The sequence below is a fragment of the Sesamum indicum genome, linkage group LG1, assembly GCF_026168435.1.
Source record: "Sesamum indicum cultivar Baizhima isolate 11 linkage group LG1, ASM2616843v1, whole genome shotgun sequence".
Taxonomy (NCBI): domain Eukaryota; kingdom Viridiplantae; phylum Streptophyta; class Magnoliopsida; order Lamiales; family Pedaliaceae; genus Sesamum; species Sesamum indicum.
In genome coordinates, this window is record NC_142657.1 from 8,512,272 (window position 1) to 8,526,574 (window position 14,303).

Below are 14,303 nucleotides of genomic sequence, written 5' to 3' on the forward strand. Positions count from 1 at the left end.
ATAGATGGCTTTCGAGGTTTCCCTCCTCATGTTATCATAGCCTTTTACCGCGAACTTCTGACCACTCTCCGCTTGTACTGCATGGAGACAGGCAAAATCAAACTGGAGGTATGTTTCGATTTGACAACTACCTAACACACTTACCTGAATTTATCCCCAGTGTGCAGAATATTTGGCATAATACAATCATTGGGGTTCCTATGTTTGCGGTAACACGTAAACTTAAAGCATTGAAGCCGGTCTTCAGGGAACAAAGGAGGAAAAAGGGGGATTTGACTCTAAACGTTCAATTAGCTAAAGGCTTTCTAGATGAGGCACAACAGCTGGTGAGCTCAGATAGACAGAATGAGGCCTTTTTACAATTAGAACACTACTGCCGCCTGGTATATGCAAAAGCGGCAAAACTGGAACAAATCATGCTGCATCAGCGAGCCAAGATACAGTGGATGAAGGGAGGTGACCAGTGCTTCCGGATTTTCTTTCGTAAAATTGCCCAAAGAAGGGTGGCGAAGAGGATACTGCAGATAAATGATGATAATGGGACCATCCACACTGAACCAAAAAAGATTATCAATGAATTTGTCCGTTACTATCAAAATCTCTTGGGCGGTATCAGACGACAGATAACGTTGGATATTGGCTTTCTCAGACCGTGGTCAAGACATGTTCTTTCTAATGAGGAGGCTGGCCAGCTTATATTGGCATTTACACCGGATGATGTGAAGCAAGCAGTATTTGACATTGCAGAGGACAAGGCACCGGGACCTAATGGATATTCATCAGGATTCTTTAAAGCAGTCTGGCCAGTGGTGGGACAGGAAGTTACAAAGGCGGTACTGGAATTCTTTAGTACCGGTAAACTACTCAAACAAGTCAACTCCACACTTTTGGCACTCCCAAAGGTACACACTCCTATGACTGTTGGTGATTTTAGACCAATTTCGTGCTGTAATGTCTTATACAAAATTATTGCAAAATTACTTGTCCAACGATTGAGCCGGCCAAAGTCTTCCAGTTGGGATTCATAGACGATCTCCTGCTTTTCTGTAGAGCTGACTTGGATTCTCTCAGGACCTTCAAGATGGGGTTGGACCGATTTGCAGAATGGTCGGGACTTCGGCTTAACGTACAAAAAAGCCATGTCATTATCTCTCGATCAACACAAGGCTTCAAGGATCAGATTTTAAGCAATTATGGACTTCCAGGAGGGCCAACTACCAATGAGGTACTTGGGTCTCCCTCTACTGTCTTCTAGATTGTCTATATCCGATTGTCAGCCACTTTTATTGAAAATTGATGCTTGCATTAATGGCTGGGAAGGAATTTCATTATCGTATGTTGGACGTATACAAATTATTAAATCCGTACTATCAGCAATGAGCATTGATTGGGCGTCTGCATTCATCTTACCGAAGGCTATTATTAAACAAATTGAGAAACGCCTCAGAACTTTTCTATGAAAAGGCACTTCTACGTCGGGATACGCCAAGGTAGCGTGGAAGGATGTGTGTAAACCAATTAAAGAAGGAGGCCAAGGAATTAAGGATATCGGTATCCTTAATCGTTCCTTAATAGCAAAGAAGTTATGTGACGTTATCAGATGTGACCGAACATCTATATGGGTTGAGTGGTTGAAGCAGGGACGATTACTCAACACTTCAATTTGGACAATTAATGAGAAGGGAGGATCATGGGGATGGCGAAAACTGCTCCGACTTCGCAGCTCTATCCTACCTATGATGGAGTTTCTTATTGGAGAGGGGAGGTCATTCTACTTGTGGAAGGACCCGTGGCACCACTTGGGCCCACTTATTACTAGATTCCCACGAGGATCGAGCCTCTTAAGACTTGATGAATCCACCAAACTACAAGTCGTCATTCCTGAGGGAATGGCAGTGGCCTTTCATTACTGATTTGGAATGTATGGACATCATTTACACTTTACCTCAGATTCATGGAGGGGATGACAGGATCAACTGGCGGTTTTCAGAGGGACGACCCACTACACAATCCCTATACAGACTTTTCTGTCCACCTGGACCAAAAGTAGGATGGTCTTCACTACTTTCGGGTTCGTTGAAGATTCCTCGACATAACTTCACTCTTTGTTAGCAATTCAGGAGAAGCTACCGACGATTGATAAACCATGGATGACTCATCTAGGGGGATGTATTCTCTGTGACGAGGGTACAGCGGAGACACACACTCACATGTTCTTCCGCTGTCGATTTAGCAGAGGATGCCTTGCAGCTATACGACAACATATTCGATTTCCTTGGCCCAATCGTGAGTGGACAAGAGACGTGGAATGGGCATCGAGGAAGTGGAGGAGGAAGCATATTGTTAATATTGCTTATCGAGCATTACTTGGTGCATGCATATACCATATATGGCGAGAGAGGAACTTGAGATGATTTGAGCACACCCAGCGGCCGGAAAGTGTATTAGCTACTTGCATCATAGAAGACGTTAGACAGAGGATAATTAGTATTAATCTTTCCAGTTCTACTAGTACATGTGCGCTCTATAGACTTTGGCGTATCCCTTGGTCTGTCGGGGGAGTCACCACTTGATTGTTGTACTTTACCTCTTTTTTTAATGAAACTTACATTTACCCAAAAAAAAAGTTTGTTTCCCTTTTATACTAACTTGTAGTTATTATTACGTTTAGCAAATTTACGACACAAATGTTTGGGTCTAGACCTACGGTTGGGTCAAGTTTCGTCGAATTCTAAGAACGTTCAAAATTTAGCTGTTTTGCACGGTTTTATTAAAGCAAATTTATTTTTCTTCTATACTGACTTGTAGGTATTATTACGCTTAGCAAATTTACCACACAAATGCTTGGGTCTAGACCAACGTTTGGGTCAAGTTTCGTCGAATTATGAGAACTTTCAAAATTTGGTTGTTTTGCACTGTTTTATTAAAGCAAATTTATTTCCCTTTTTTATACTAACTTGTAGTTATTATTACGCTTAGAAAATTTAAAACACAAATGCTTGGCTGTAGACCAACGTTAGGACAAGTTTCGTCGAATTCTGAGAACGTTCAAAATATCGTTGTTTTGCACTGTTTTATTAAAACAAGTTTGTTTTCCTTTTACACTAACTTGTAGATATTATTACACTTAGGAAATTTACGACACAAATTCTTGGGTCTAGACCAACGATTGGGTCAAGTTTCGTCGAATTCTAAGAACGTTCAAAAGTTAGCTGTTTTGCATGGTTTTATTAAAAAAAATTTGTTTCCCTTTTAAACTAACTTATAGTTATTATTTTCGCTTAGCAAATTTACAACACAAATGCTTGGGTCTAGACCAACGTTTGGGTCAAGTTCTGTCGAATTCTGAGAACGTTTAAAATTTAGCTGTTTTGCACGGTTTTTTTAAAGCAAGTTTGTTTCCCTTTTATACTAACTTGTAGTTATTATTACGCTTAGGAAATTTACAACACAAATGCTTGGGTCTAGACCAACGTTTGGGACAAGTTTCGTCGAATTCTGATAACGTTCAAAATTTAGCTATTTTGCACTATTTTAGTTAAGCAAGTTTATTTCCCTTTTATACTAACTTGTAGGTATTATTAAGCTTAGCAAATTTACCACACAAATTCTAGGGTCTAGACCTACGATTGGGTCAAGTTTTGTCGAATTCTGAGAATGTTCAAAAGTTAGCTGTTTTGCACGGTTTTATTAAAACAAGTTTGTTTCACTTTTATACTAACTTGTAGTTATTATTACGCTTAGAAAATTTACAACACAAATGCTTTGGTCTAGATCAACGTATGGGTCAAGTTTCATCGAATTTTGAGAACGTTCAAAATGTAGCTATTTTGCACGGTTTTATTAAAGCAAGTTTGTTTCCCTACCGCTCACTACTTGCAACGAGTGTCTAACACATATGGAGGGAGAGGAACTTGAGGAGATTTGAACAGACTGAGCAGACACCGGCTACTCTTAGTATACTGGTCATCGATGATGTCTGGCAGAGGATTCTCAGCGCTAATCTTGATTCGTCAGTCAGTACACGAGCATTGTATAGACTATGGCGTATCCCTTGGGTTGAGGGAGAAACCAATTGATGATCACATGTTGTACTGTACTACTATTTTTTATTAACGAAATTTACATTTACCCAAAAAAATAAGTTTGTTTCCCTTTTATACTAACTTGTAGTTATTTATTACGCTTAGCAAATTTACAACACAAATGCTTGGGTCTAGACCAATGGTTGGGTCATCCAATTCTGAGAACATTCAAAATTTAGCTGTTTTGCAATGTTTTATTAAAGCAAGTTTGTTTCCCTTTTATACTAACTTGTAGTCATTATTACGCGTAGCAAATTTACAACACAAACGCTTAGGTCTAGACCAACGTTTGGGAAAAGTTTCGTCGAATTCTGAGAACGTTCAAAATATCGCTGTTTTGCACTGTTTTATTAAAACAAGTTTGTTTCCTTTAATACTAACTTGTAGGTATTTATTACGCTTAGGAAATTTACCACACAAATTTTTGGGTCTAGACCAACGATTGGATCAAGTTTCGTCGAATTCTGAGAACTTTCAAAAGTTAGTTGTTTTGCATGGTTTTTTTAAAACAAGTTTGTTTCCCTTTTAAACTAACTTGTAGTTATTATTACGCTTAGCAAATTTACAACACAAATACTTGGGTCTAGACCTACGTTTGGGTCAAGTTTCGTCGAATTCTGAGAACATTCAAAATTTATCTGTTTTGCATAGTTTTATTAAAGCAAATTTATTTTCCTTTTATACTAACTTGTAGGTATTATTACGCTTAGGAGAACGTTTAAAATTTACACGATTTTATTAAATCAATTTGCACGATTTTATTAAATCAATTTGTTTCTTTTTTATACTAACTTGTAGTTATTATTACGCTTAGCAAATTTTCAACACAAATTCTTGGGTCTAGACCAACGGTTGGGTCAAGTTTCGTCAAATTCTGATAACGTTCAAAATTTAGCTGTTTTGCACGTTTTATTAAAGCAAGTTTGTTTCCCTTGTATACTAACTTGTAGTTATTATTACGCTTAGCAAATTTACAACACAAATGCTTGGGTCTAGACCTACGGTTGGGTCAAGTTTCGTCGAATTTTGAAAACATTCAAAATTTAGCTGTTTTGTACGGTTTTATTAAAGCAAATTTATTTCCCTTTTATACATGACTTGTAGGTATTATTACTTTTAGCAAATTTATCACACAAATACTTGGGTCTAAACCAACGTTTGGGTCAAGTTTCGTCGAATTATGAGAACTTTCGAAATTTGGTTGTTTTGCACTGCTTTATTAAAGCAAATTTATTTCCCTTTTTATACTAACTTGTAGTTAAAGCAAAATTAAGGCATCACCTCTCGAAACTTGAAAGATATGCATTTATTTGATGAATAAAACAATATCACAGTATCAATATCAGATTCAGAAAACAACAAATAGAATACCAAATAAAAAGTTCGCATATATATATATATACACCAAATAGAGAGAAAGAGGGCATGGATTCTAGAATAGCAAATGGAATACCAAATAGAAATAGAAAAATTTCTGTAAACTCTGCAAGAATTACAACAATTTCTCAGAGAACATAAAAAAATTTAAACTTACCGGTTCTTCTTCAACAACACGAACGAACTCTCCTCTCCTCGAGCACAAACCCTAAATAACTTACGAAATCTAAATCAGTATTTTTCGTTCTATTTAGGGTAAAGAAACACAAGTTTTTTGATCAAATTCCCTCATTTTCTCCCTTTCAATCGCAAACCCACAAAACCCTAGTTTTTTACTTTAGTAATTCTAGTCTCGCTGTAACTCTTTGAATTAACCCTAGTTTTCTCTCTCTTCGAATTCACTCTTTGACTGTAGTCAAAGAGCAGTAAAGACAACAGGGTTATAACGGTCAAATTAGGAAGAAAAATAATGCCGTTAGTGCTCGTTTTAAAAGAGGGCACGTGAGCTGACTAAAACAAAACAGGAGGGGGGTTTTAGCCTATTCTAAAAACAGGGGGTGCTTTTTGCATACTTTTTAAAACACAGGGGGTTTTTATGCATTTTGTCCTACTCGAGCCTTACACCGCGTACCTCGGATCACTCACCGATGGTCCTGTATAGGGACCGACAGTAGCAGTTGGGAGGTATGTTCCAATTTGATAATTATCTTACCCTCTCACCAGAATTCATTCCCAGTGTGTAGAGCGTTTGGCAGCATAAGATAGTTGGCATACCGATGTACGCGGTGACTCGAAAACTTAAAGCTTTGAAACCAATTTTATGAGAACAGAGGAGGAATAAAGGTGATTTATCGCATAATGTGCAGTTAGCTAAGGGTTTTCTTGAAGCGGCACAAATTCTGGTTAGCTCGAACAGACAGGAGGACTTGTTCTTATACCTAGAGCATTGCTGTCGAATGGTTTTGGACAAGGCGGTGAAGCTAGAGGAAATCATGCTTCGTTAGAGAGCTAAAATGGAGTGGATGAAGGGGGGTGACCACTGCTCCAGGTTTTTTTTTTTCACAAGATTGCGCAACGAAGGACAGCAAGGAGAATCTTGCAAATTAACGATGAACACGGAGTCACCCATATGGAGCAACAGGCGGTGGTAAATGAATTTGTCTCCTTCATCCAGAACCTGCTAGGAGGAGAGAAACGATGGGATGTGGTTCATCTCCGGTTCCTTAGACCATGGGCATGACATTTGCTGACAAACGACGAGGCCAACTCTATCTTATTGCCTTTCACCCCGGTTGATGTTAAACAGGCAGTGTTTGATATTGCTGAGGATAAAGCGTCGGGGCCCGATAGGTACTCATCAAGTTTCTTTAAAGCGGGATGGCCGATTGTGGGACAGGAGGTAACGGAAGCGGTGTTGGATTTCTTTAATACTGGGAGGCTCTTGAAACAAATCAACACCACTTTGCTGGCAGTTATACCGAAGGTTCACTCCCCAATGTCCATAAGTGATTTTCGACCCATTTCTTGCTGTAATGTGCTTTATAAGATTATCGCCAAACTCATTGTCCAACGATTGAGTGTGGTTTTGGACAAACTCATGAGCCCCTGCCAAACGGCGTTTGTGCCTAACAGAAGTATCAGTGATAATATCATGCTAGCCTAGGAATTATTTTCGAGATACAACCAGACAGGCCTTCCTCCCAGATGTGCGCTAAAAGTGGATATTAGAAAGGCGTATAATACGATTGAGTGGGACTTTTTGTCTATTGTTCTTGAGCTATTTGGTTTCCCAAACATATTTACCAGGTGGATTGAGGAATGTGTCACTACAGCATCTTTCTCAGTCGGGCTCAATGGAAAGCCCCATGGATTCTTCACGGGAGCCAGAGGGATACGACAGGGGGATTCTCTTTCACCGTACTTATTTGTGCTCATCATGGAGGTGCTACACTTAGGTTTTCTCCAGTTAATTGATCAAGAAGGCCCTTTTACGTTTCACTGGAAATGCAAAGCAACGCGTGTGTTCCAGCTTGGGTTCGCTGACGACCTACTATTGTTAAGTAAGGCTGACATTACATCCATCAGAGTTTTCAAAATGGGACTTGATCGATTTGCTGGATGGTCAGGGCTGAAGCTAAACGTCCAAAAGAGTCATCTTATCATCTCAGGGTCAACACAGGGACTGAGAGAAGATATGCTGACTTTACTTGTGTTACAGGAAGGGCAACTGCCGATGAGGTACCTTGGTCTTCCTCTCCTATTTTCTAAATTGTCTTTTTCGGATTGCCAACTATTATTGACAAAAATTGACCAACATGTTGCTGGGTGGGAGGGGCTTGCACTTTCATATGCCGGAAGAGTGCAAATTCTAAAATCTGTGCTCACATCACTTAGTGTTTATTGGGCCTCTGCATTCATTTTGCCGAAGAAAATCATTAAAGAAATTGAGAAAAGACTACGAGCTTTCTTATGGAAAGGAACGGGGAACAGTGGATACGCAAAGGTAGCATGGAATGACGTGTGTCGACCTGTTGAGGAGGGAGGCCAAGGAATCAGGGATGTTGCTACATTAAATCAGGCATTAATGAGCAAGAAACTCTGTGATGTAATCCGATGCGAGAGGACATCAATTTGAGTGGACTGGTTGTACGCTAGTCGGTTATAAAACACCTCTGTTTGGACAGTACGGGATGATAGGGGTTCATGGGGTTGGAGGAAATTGCTACGTCTTCGAAGTTACATTCGCCCAGTGGTGGATTACTGTATTGGAGATGGAACGAGTTTCTATATATGGCAGGATCCATAGCACCCTCTTGGGCCACTTATTGATAGATTCCCACGCGCTCCGAACCTATTGGGATTGAATTTGTCGACCAAGCTTAGCTCGATCATTTGTGGAGGTGAATTGCGATGGCCCACTATCACGGATTTCGAGTGCCTCGAAATAACTCATGTACTACCTCCAATCCATGGAGAAGCAGACAATATTATTTGGAGAGTGGACGGTGGACAACCCTCAACTAAGGCCCTTACTAGATTATTTGATCCACCAGGGACGAAAGTAGACTGGCTTCACTACTTTTGGGCTCCTGTAAGATCCCTCGTCACCTCTTCATTTTATGGATGGCAATTCTTGGCAAACTCCCAACGACGGGCAAACCATGGCTATCTCATCTTGGTGATTGTGTCTTGTGTGGTGGGGCGATGGAGAATTATACTCACCTTTTCTTCCAATGCCGATATAGTAGACGGTGCCTTTCTGAGATCCGCAAATTGGTTCGATTCCCATGGCCCAACCGAGATTGGGCAAATGACATTGATTGGGCAGCACGAAAATGGAGGGGCAAGCACATTGTCAACCTTGCTTATAGAGCATTGCTAGTTTCTTGTGTTTACCATATTTGGAGGGAGAGGAATCTAAGACGATTCGAGCATCAACAAAGAACAGCGACCACTTTGGCCTCCTTGATTGTTAATGATGTAAAGCAGAGGATACTTAGTATTAATCTAGCTTACTCGGTTAGCACATGTGCCTTATACAGACTATGGCGTATCCCATGGTTTGTCACGGGAGAGACCAACTCATGAACACAGTGTTGTACTATTTTTATTTAATTAATGAAATTTATATTTACCCAAAAAAATATATTTTCATAAATATGACTAAAGAGTGATCATAACTCACAATCATATGAATCAATCCGTTGACCTCTAAAATAAATAACAATAGCAATATTGTTTTGCTATGCCATATTTTCACAACAAAATAAAATATATATATATATAAAAACTTGAGTTAATAACATTTATAACAAAAACAACCAAATGTATAAATATAAAAAAAAATTAGTGAAAGGAACTTACTAGACTAGTTTTGATTGTAAAAATTCTCGATTGAAAATGTCAAATAAAATAAAATAAAATTTTGGGTCAAATGCACTTTCCACACCTAAAGTATACATAAAATCGTCATATATACTCCTTTAAACTATAAAATATAACAAACTCTCTCATAATATGGACCAAAAATTTTATAACAAAAATACCCTTATTGTTTGCACCCTCTAAAATATGTTTATTATAGTCATCACCAAAAAACGTAATCTGAATTATTATAATTTTTTATTTAAATATTATCCAAAATTTATAATTTTTGTAATTAGTATGATAATTTGAATAAACTCTATAAATTTTCAATTCATTTATTTTATATAATTTCTAAAAGATTTACATAAGTTTTATTTTGTATTGTTATATATAGTGAAGTTTTTTTCTAGAGGAATTGTCAACATCATCTAAAAAATTATTTTGAACATTTATGTATACGTACTATAAAATATGCTACTTTGTTGATATAATTAATCTATAATATTTTATTATTTTATGAGTGATGATATGCTATATTTTAAATATTTGTGCATGTAATTTAATATAAAAATATATAAGTTATATAATATTTTATTATTTTTTATATGTGATGTGTTTGCAAACCAGTTGGGGAAGGAGGCCAAGGAATTAAAGATATTGGTATTCTCAACCGAGCCCTAATGACAATGAAACTGTGTAATGTTATTAGATGTGACCAAACTTCTATTTGGGTTGAGTGGCTACAGCTCGGAGGACTACGAAATAATTCCATTTGGACAGTTGACGAGAAGGGAGGATCGTGGGTTTGGAGAAAGCTGCTTCGTCTATGCAGACTTATCCAACCAATGGTGAAGTTTCATATTGGTGATGGTAGGACCTTCTATCTTTGGAAGGATCCATGGCATCACCTTGGACCCCTGATCACTAGATTTCCAAAAGGACAGAGATTACTTGGGCTAGATGATTCCACCAAGCTCCATACAGTTATTGATGAGAGCCAATGGCATAGGCCCCTCATCACAGATTTGAAATGCCTTCAGATTATCTATACATTACCCCAGATTCATGAAGGAGATGATAGAATCATTTGGCGTTTTCTGGATGGGCGACTCACCGCCAAGCTCTGTACCGACTTATCAGCCCAACTGGACCGAAAGTAGGCTTGTCTTCACTACTTTCGGGTTCGTTGAAGATTCCACGGCATACTTTTATCTTATGGATGGCTATTTAGGAAAAATTACCAACGACGGACAAACCATGGCTCACACACATGGGAGGATGTATACTTTGTGATAAGGATGCAATTGAGACACATTCTCATTTATTCTTCCAATGCCGCTTCAGCAGAAGATGCCTTTCAGCAATACGAGAAATTATTCGATTCGCTTGGCCCAATCGAGCATGGGCAACGGATGTGGAATGGGCAGCGAGAAAATGGAGAGGGAAGCATATCATCAATGCTGCATACCGAGCGTTCCTTGGATCATTCGTTTACCACTTATGGCGTGCAAGAAACTGCAGACGGTTTCAACAAACTGACCATACGGCAAATGTATTGGCTTCTTTTGTTATCGACGATGTTAGGGAGAGAATTTTGAGTATTAATCTCTCTAGTTTCATTAGTACATGTGCTCTCTATAGGCTATGGCGTATCCCTTGGCCTGTCGAGGGATAACCAATTCACTGTTGTACTGTACTATTTCTATATAATGAAACTTACCTTTACCCAAAAAAAATATTTTATGAGTGATGACGGATTCTTCTTAAGCTTATCATACAATATTGTTGTTTCTTGGTAAGGTTCTTATAGTATGAAGCTATATAATTCAGACTGCTATATTTTAAATATTTATGCATGTAATTTAATATAAAGATTATAAGTTATATAATATACTTTTTTATAAAATTAAATTGAGCTTGTAAATAATTTTTTTTGTAAAACATATTTTCATATTGAACTTGTAAGCTTTTTTTTAGGTATTATATAGTTTATATAAAACTATATATTTTGAATATTATTGTTTAAATAAAAATTTTAAAATTACTAAAAGTAGTTTAGAGAGAGATTTTTTTATTAAATATACTTAGGAAGTGAAACAAAAAATATAAAAATATGTTAAAAGGGTGTTTTGTTCTGTCAACACTAAATTATTTTTTTACGGGGACTTTTGTTATAATAAACGTAATTCAGGGGTCAAAATGTATAATAAAAATTTTATAATTTTGTAAAAGGTTTATTAGCGGTAAGATGGTCGCATGGTAAAACATATTTCAACTCTCTCCTCTTTCTCTCTCTCTCTCTCTAGGGTTTTGTTTTTCATCGATTGCACGAAAAATTCCCCAATTGGTCGTATCTATTCGATCGAAATGGTAAGCAAATGCGCGTTCCTGATTTCCAATTAGCTTATACGCTATTGTTGGCTTACCCATTTTGTATCTCGTGCTGTGATTTATCGAATGTTTTGGTTTAATTTTGTGGGAAAATGGAGGCGAGATTTGGAGGCGAAAATTGAGATGTTGCTGAATGTGGAGAAGCAGATGAGGCAAGTGGGTGATGTTGCAGGTACGAGGAAGGCCGTCACACCTCTTGCAATTCTTCTTCTCACACCTCAAACAATACCCCTCATTTTCTCCCTCCAAGAAAGCCAAAGCCGGCGAAGGAGAGACGCCGCAGTTCCGTCCTCCCACCGCCAAAATACCCTCACCCAACCCCACCATCAAACCATTTCCCTTCTCCTCTGTTCACTTCTTCGAGGAAAAAGTTTAAAAAGCAGGTGAAGTTCATGGTGGTATGGCCGACTCAAGGGTTCGAATGTGATGGTACGGCAGCACCCGCGGGAGAAGCAGCTGAGGATGTGGGTACAAATCCAAGAAAGGAAAACCCCGCTGGAAAAAACCCTTAAACCACCGTTTTCTCCCCATCATCAAACCCCACCCACACTCACATGGTGAAACCCTCTCACCTTCATTTCTTTTTTCTTGTGTTCATTTCTCACCCAAAAAACAGAGTAAAGAAAACCAAGAAAAGCAGGGGGGAGAGACAGAGCGAGAAGGAGGCCTCAAATTATGGTATTGCGAAATGTTACTGCTGTTTGAACAATCATTCTTGGCCCAATATTTTCTCATTGTTCATATATTGTGTCGCGCTTTTAGAACAAAATGCGACTTTTATCATGGGGCGTCAGATCAAAGGGAAGGACGAGGGCCATCCGATTGAGCCAACGAGGGAAATTAGGGATAATTTTGGGGATTCAATCGAAGACGGCGTCGTATCAGACGAACTAGGGCGCAATCAAGAGGAGAATGGAATTGGGGATTCGAAGCTCATCACACCCGTTCAAATGTGATCAGGCGCGAGAGACACGTGGACGGCCGAGGATCATGGCACAGTACTGAAGTCTGCTACTGTTCTAACTTTTGAGGATTTCAGCAAAATTGCAAGGACAAACGGCCCTTTTTTCTGATGGAATTTTAATGCTATTTCTGCTTTTATGTTCTGTCAAATTTTGTCTGTTTCATCAGACTTTTGTAAAAGGGAGCTGAAGACTGTAAACGGTTTCATTATGAATGAATTATCAAGTCTTTTCTCTCTTTCCCTCTGATTTCTTCTGCTGCTTTCCCACCTCCATTTCTGAGTTCAAGCTTTTCATTTTATCTTATTAAATTTGTTCATAACAATTTGGCCTCAGAGCCAGCGATCCTCGGAACATAAAAACAAACAGAAATTGGAAACCAAACATGGCTGATGGAACGAGATTAAAAGAACTACAAGAAGCTCAAAAGAAAACTGAGGTTGTGGTCTTAGATGAAAAAGCCAGAAGGCAGGCTAGTGAGGAAGAACTGCACAATAGAATGGATCAAATGGAGCACAGCATGATGACACAACATGAAAATCTCCAGGCTTCGATGTTAAACATGGAACACAATATGCTAGCAATGCAACAACAGATGCAAAGCATGGTGGAACAACTGCAGCTGTACAACAAGAACAAATCTGTTCTTGGGGAAGGTTTGACAGCATCAGTGGAGAAAGGGTCCTCTTCAAGGATAGCCATGAACACAGGCTATAAACCAGAGGGTACCACCCCCTTCAGACAAGAGGGAGCTATCACCTTCAGGCAGGAAACACAATCCCCTAGACAAACCAGTTCCTATGGCACCATTAATAGACTGGAATTCCCATATTTTGAGGGTGAAAATGCTAGAAGTTGGGTTAGGAGGTGTACACGGTATTTTCAATTGATTCCAATACCTGAAGATCAGAAGGTTTGCATGGCTTCAGTTTATTTGCAAGGGAAGGCTGAATTATGGTACCAGGGGTATACTGAAAAAGAGGAGACTCCATCTTGGGATGATCTGGTTAGAGACATTCTTGAGAGGTTTGAGGACCTTGATTATGAGAGAGTCATGACAGCCTTCAACAGACTCCAACAAGAGACCACTGTTAATGCATATTTAGAAAAGTTTGAGGAACTTAAGGATCAGATGAAGGTGTTTAACAAAAACATGGGAGAGGAGTTCCTTATGATGAAGTTTATCAGTGGACTCAAGGATGAGATTAAATCACTTGTTACCCCTTGTGAACCTACATCATTAAGCAAAGCTATTGTTCTAGCAAGAAGGCAAGAATTTGCTGTGAGTGCTATACTAAAGAAAGCCCAACCTGTAAACAGAAATCCTCACCCAAAACCACCTTATAAACCACCACTCAAGAATCCCCCTCCCAGATCAAACTTTCAACCCAAGAGACTCCTCTCTGAGGCTAAGGTAAGGGCCAAGAAGGAAAAAAATCTATGCTATAGGTGTGATGAACCCTTTGTGCCAGGCCACAGATGCAAGTATAAACAATTTTATATGCTTCTGGAGGATGAAGAGGCTAAGGAACTTGAAGGAAACGACCCTCAACAAACTGAACCTGAAGAGATAGAGGTGAAGGAAGGGGATATGGCTGTTTCATTACATGCCATGAAGGGA